Genomic DNA, 6976 nt, shown 5'->3' with positions numbered 1-6976 from the left:
TGTGTGTGATATACAACAGTGTGTGTGATATATAACAGTGTGTGTGATATATAACAGTGTGTGTGATATATAACAGTGTGTGTGATATACAACAGTGTGTGTGATATATAACAGTGTGTGTGATATATAACAGTGTGTGTGATATACAACAGTGTGTGTGATATATAACAGAGTGTGTGATATATAACAGAGTGTGTGATATATAACAGAGTGTGTGATATACAACAGTGTGTGTGATATATAACAGTGTGTGTGATATACAACAGTGTGTGTGATATATAACAGTGTGTGTGATATATAACAGTGTGTGTGATATACAACAGTGTGTGTGATATATAACAGAGTGTGTGATATATAACAGAGTGTGTGATATATAACAGAGTGTGTGATATACAACAGTGTGTGTGATATATAACAGTGTGTGTGATATACAACAGTGTGTGTGATATATAACAGAGTGTGTGATATATAACAGTGTGTGTGATATATAACAGTGTGTGTGATATATAACAGTGTGTGTGATATATAACAGTGTGTGTGATATATAACAGTGTGTGTGATATACAACAGTGTGTGTGATATATAACAGTGTGTGTGATATGTAACAGAGTGTGTGATATATAACAGAGTGTGTGATATATAACAGTGTGTGTGATATATAACAGTGTGTGTGATATATAACAGAGTGTGTGATATATAACAGAGTGTGTGATATATAACAGAGTGTGTGATATATAACAGAGTGTGTGATATATAACAGAGTGTGTGATATACAACAGTGTGTGTGATATATAACAGAGTGTGTGATATACAACAAAGTGTGCGATATACAACAGTGTGTGTGATATACAACAGTGTGTGTGATATACAACAGAGTGTGTGATATACAACAGTGTGTGTGATATACAACAGGGTGTGTGATATACAACGCTGAGGTCAGTGGTCACCTGCGGTCATACCTGTCCTAAGCTCTGGGGGTTAGCGTGGGGTGTTACCAAGCACCATAGCTTGTTGTAGTGTTTTAGAATCTCAGGTTAAAGTGTTGAAGAAGGAGACTGTACTTCTTCAGGAGGGAAATAGGAGACTGAAGCTTCGTCTAGATGACTTTGGGAGTGAGTGTGAGAAGGATCTAGCTGGTAATGAGGAAATGGTCACCAGCAGTGAGTGGCAGCCGCTTTAAGTGGCAAGTGGTTCACAGTTCAGGAAGAAGGAAAATAAGGAGGGTTAACAGAGAAGATGTGAAGGTAGGAAATCGATTCTCTGTTCTCCAGGACGAGTGTACTTCAGTGATTAGGGAGGTTGAAGGTACCACTGGTTCCCCTGCTAATCAAGGTAAGAATATTTTAATAGTAGGAGATTCTCAGGTAAGATATATGGACCGTGCTTTTTGTAACAGAGACAGAAAGGTCAGACAGAGGGTGTGCCTTCCTGGAGCTGGTGTTGCTGACATAGTCAGCAGGTTGGATAATATTAAGGCAGGTAATGGGAACAAGCCCATTATCTTAGTGCTGGGAGTAATGACATTGGAAAGTGCAGGAGACAGGAGCTGCTGGATAAGACAGGTAAGCCATAGAAGTAGTTAGGTCTAAGGGAGTGATGCCAGTCATATGTAGCATCTTGCCAAGAAAGGGAGTGGACAATGAATGGATGTCTAGGGCAATTAGTATAAATTGCTGGCTAGACAGGTACTGCAAGGAACTTGCAATCCCATTCATTGATAACTGGAACTTATTCTATAGCAAACGTGATATGTATGCAAGGGATGGGGTTCATCTCTCTGGAGATGGAGTGGTTGCATTAGCCAATTTGATTGAGAGGGTAACTGATGACTTGTCTAGGAATTTAAACTGATAGATTATAGAGGTATGGGTGTTTGTGGGAAACAATCAGGCTGCAGTATTAGGGTTAAAAACAGTAGTTATTACCGGGATACCTCAGGGATATGTTTAAAAGAAAATATTAAAAATAAAGTTGCTAGTAATGGCAAATCAATTGATCAACAAACAAAGAGAGATAGCAGAGGGCAACGAGTGACTAGCTCCCTAAAGGTTTACTATACAAATGGTAGGAGTCTAAGAAATAAGAAAGATGAGCTAAGATTACTTGCAAGTTTAGGTAATACAGATATTATTGGTATAACAGAGACCTGGTTCAACCTGAAAGATAGAGAAATGCCTTCTGAATTCAACATACAGGGTTATAAACTACTCCACACTGATAGCATCAACAGGAAGGGTGGTGGAGTGGCAATGTATGCCAGAGAAAATTTAAATTGTTGTCTTAGACATGATATAAAATTAAAAACATCGAACACAGAATCTGTTTGGCTACAGTATCTCGAGGGTTGTGAAAAATTAATTTTGGGTGCGATTTATAGGCCCCCAAACCTTGACAGGGAGTGCAGTAAGCTGTTATGGGACGAAATTCATAAGGCATCTAGATATGAAAATGTTGTGATAATGGGAGATTTTAACTTTAGACAAATTGATTGGAACAATATGACAGGAAATCTTGACTCTAGTGACTTTCTTGATACGGTTCAGAAATGCTTTTTAGAACAGGTTGTGACAGAACCAACAAGAGGAAACAATCTGCTTGACTTTGTTCTTGCCAACAAAGATTTACTAATTAATAATCTCGAGGGTAATGATGAGCTTGGGGAAAGTGATCACAAATCACTTAGTTTCAATATAACATGGAATTACCCAGATAACTGCAATCAAATCTCTGTCCCAGATTTTCGCTTGGCCGACTTCATGGGACTGAAAAATTACCTGGGTGGGCTAAATTGGGATGTCCTGACTATGGGTCAGGTAGGTGATCTTAGCTGCCAATATGACGTTTTTCAGAGCATAGTTCTAGCTGCCCAGACAACTTTTGTTCCGAGTAGGGAAATTAGAGATAACAAAAATTATCCCAAATGGATGAACAATAGATTAAAACATTTCATTGGTCAAAAGAGAGACATATATAGGCGTATCAAAAAAGGGGATGGACAGTTAAGAAATCAATATATTCAATTAAAGAGAGAAATAAAGAATGGAATAAGAAAAGTAATAAGGGATTATGAGGCTAAGGTCGCAAGGGATTCAAAGACTAACCCAAAAGGGTTCTTTCAGGTATACAGAAGTAAGATTAGGGACAAGACTGGCCCACTTAAGAGTAACTCTGGTCAGATCACTGACAGTGATAAGGATATGTGTGAAATTCTCAATACCTACCTCCTTTCAGTTTTCACCCAGGAAAATACATGCGATATTCCTGAAATAATAGATTAAGTAGAACAGGATAATGAACTATGTATGATTGCGGTAACTAGTGACATGGTCCTCAGACAAATAGAGAAACTAAAAACCTAACAAATCCCCAGGCCCTGATGAACTGTTTGCAAGGGTGTTAAAGGAATATAAAGAGGAACTTAGCATACCTTTGGCTATTCTTTTTAACATATCACTACAAACTGGCATAGTGCCTGATAAGTGGAAAATGGCAAATGTAATACCTATTTACAAGGCAGGTGACAGGTCCTTGGCTTCGAACTATAGACCAATAAGCCTTACCTCCAAAGTGGGAAAATTTATGGAATCAATAATTGCCGAAGCAATTCGTAGCCATCTTGACACGCACAGATTGATTAATAAATCTCAACACGGTTTTACAAAGGGGCGTTCCTGTCTTAGAAATTTACTAACTTTTTTCACTAAGGTGTTTGAGGAGGTAGATCATGGTAATGAATATGATATTGTGTATATGGACTTCAGTAAGGCTTTCGATAGAGTTCCACACCAGAGGCTATTGAGGAAACTTAAGGCACACGGAATAGGAGGAGAAATTTTTTCCTGAGTAGAGGTATGGCTGACAAACAGACAGCAGAGAGTTTGCATAAATGTCGAGAAATCAGAATGGGGCACATCACAAGAGGTGTTTCTCAGGGGTCAGTGTTGGGCCCGTTGTTGTTCACAATTTACATAAACGACATAGATGAGGGAATAAATAGCGACATAAGCAAATTTGCTGATGACACCAAAATAGGCGGTCCAGTTCATTCTAATGAGGACACTAGAGCACTCCAGGAAGATTTGAATAGATTGATGCAATGGTCGGAGAAGTGGCAGATGCAGTTTAATATTGACAAATGCAAAGTTTTAAATGTTGGACAGGAAAATAACCATGCCACATATAAACTAAATAATGTAGATCTTAATACTACTGATTGCGAAAAGGATTTAGGAGTTCTGGTTAGCAGTAATCTAAAACCAAGACAACAGTGCATTAGTGTTCGCAATAAGCTAACAGAATTCTTGGCTTCATATCTAGAAGTATATATAATAGAAATCGTCAGGTTGTTCTTCAACTCTATATATCCTTGGTTAGGCCTCAATTAGACTATGCTGCTCAGTTCTGGTCACCGTATTACAGAATGGATATAAATGCTCTGGAAAACGTACAGAGGAGGATGACAAAGATGATCCCATGTATCAGAAATCTTCCCTATGAGGATAGACTGAGGGCCCTGAATCTGCACTCTCTCATAAGGCATAGAATTAGGGGGGATATGATCGAGGTTTATAAATGGAAAACAGGAATAAATAAAGGGGATGTAAATAGCGTGCTGAAAATTTCCAGCAATGGTTTCAAGTTGGAAAAATTCAGATTCAGGAAGGATATAGGAAAGCACTGGTTTGGTAATCGAGTTGTGGATGAGTGGAACAAACTCCCGAGTACAGTTATTGAGGCTAAAACGTTGTGTAGTTTTAAAAATAGGTTAGATAAATACATGAGTGGGTGTGGGTGGGTGTGGGTGGGTGTGAGTTGGACCTGACTAGCTTGTGCTGCTGGGTCTGGTGCCGTGCTCCATCCTTGAGTGGAGGTGGCCAGACTGGGTGGGTCATTGGGCTAATCCGGGGGGAAAATGGACCTGATCCGCATGGGTCAGTAGGCCTGTTGCAGTGTTCCTTCTTTATGTTCTTATGTTTCTTATATACAACAGTGTGTGTGGCGTGCTGGAGTAAGATTCACTACTCGTGTGTATGAGTAATGAGTGAACATTGCATGAGTGATAACTGAGTGAACGTTGCATAAGTGATAGCTATCACTCATGCAATGTTCACTCAGCTGAGTGAGCATTGCAAGAGAATAATAACTGAGTGACCATTATAGATTATAACTGACTCTAGCAACCCTATGTTAAAATCAACACTAGCACACCTATTTTAAAGATGGAAGACTACGAGAGAGAGAGAGAGAGAGAGAGAGAGAGAGAGAGAGAGAGAGAGAGAGAGAGAGAGAGAGAGAGAGAGAGAGAGAGAGAGAGAGAGAGAGAGAGAGAGAGAGACAGAGAGAGACAGACAGACAGACAGACAGAGACAGACAGACAGACAGAGACAAAGAGAGAAAGTCATAGACAGAGAGAGAGAGAGAGAGAAAGGGGGAGAGAGAGACCAAGAGGATAAATCGGTGGAAGAGAGAAAATATATTTTTACTTCAAAGGTAAAAAACGTAAAGAGGGGAGAGGGGAGAGAAGAGGAAAGTGGAAGAGAAACAGGGTAAAAAGAAAAGAGGTAGTCTAGGAAAGGCAGATGTCAACACAAGGGAGAATGGCAGACAGATATCATTATTAATGGAAATTTATGTTGTCACTCAGGCTAGCCAACATGTTGTCACTCAGGCTAGCCAACATGTTGTCACTCAGGCATGCCAACATGTTGTCACTCAGGCTAGCCAACATGTTGTCACTCAGGCTAGCCAACATGTTGTCACTCAGGCTAGCCAACATGTTGTCACTCAGGCTAGCCAACATGTTGTCACTCAGGCTAGCCAACATGTTGTCACTCAGGCATGCCAACAAGTTGTCACTCAGGCTAGCCAACATGTTGTCACTCAGGCTAGCCAACATGTTGTCACTCAGGCATGCCAACAAGTTGTCACTCAGGCTAGCCAACATGTTGTCACTCAGGCTAGCCAACATGTTGTCACTCAGGCATGCCAACATGTTGTCACTCAGGCTAGCCAACATGTTGTCACTCAGTCATGCCAACATGTTGTCACTCAGGCTAGCCAACATGTTGTCACTCAGGCTAGCCAACATGTTGTCACTCAGGCATGCCAACATGTTGTCACTCAGGCATGCCAACATGTTGTCATTCAGGCATGCCAACATGTTGTCACTCAGGCTAGCCAACATGTTGTCACTCAGGCTAGCCAACATGTTGTCACTCAGGCTAGCCAACATGTTGTCACTCAGGCTAGCCAACATGTTGTCACTCAGTCATGCCAACATGTTGTCACTCAGGCTAGCCAACATGTTGTCACTCAGGCTAGCCAACATGTTGTCACTCAGGCATGCCAACATGTTGTCACTCAGGCATGCCAACATGTTGTCATTCAGGCATGCCAACATGTTGTCACTCAGGCATGCCAACATGTTGTCACTCAGGCATGCCAACATGTTGTCACTCAGGCATGCCAACATGTTGTCATTCAGGCTAGCCAACATGAAGAATCTCAAATGTAGTAAAAAGGCAAGAAATTAATTCTGTAACAGTAGTAGTGGTGGTGGTAGTAGCAGTAGCTTTACTGCTAGTAGTAGTAGTAATTTTTCAATAGTTGTAGTAGTTTTATTACTACTACTAGTAGTAGCTTTACTACTGCTGGTTGTAGTAAAACTATTGCTAGTGGTAGTAGTTTTGCTGCTAGTAGTAGTAGTTTTACTACTAGTAGAAGTTTTACTAGCAGTAGTTTTACTAGTGGTAGTAGTAGTTTAGTAGTAGTAGTTTTACTGCTACTGGTACTAGTAAAATTACTACTAGTGGTAGTAGTTTTACTAGCAGTAGTAAGTTTTACTACTAGTAGTAGTGGTTTTACTACTAGTAGTAGCTTTACTACTAGCAGTTTTACTAGCAGTAGTAGTAGTTTTAGTACTAGTAGTAGTATTGTAGTAGTTGTAGTAGTAGTATTTGTATTAATAGTTGTAGTA

This window comes from Cherax quadricarinatus, chromosome 36, assembly GCF_038502225.1.
Source record: "Cherax quadricarinatus isolate ZL_2023a chromosome 36, ASM3850222v1, whole genome shotgun sequence".
NCBI lineage: Eukaryota > Metazoa > Arthropoda > Malacostraca > Decapoda > Parastacidae > Cherax > Cherax quadricarinatus.
The sequence above is the reverse complement of the archived record's forward strand: the minus strand, read 5'-3'. Positions refer to the sequence as shown.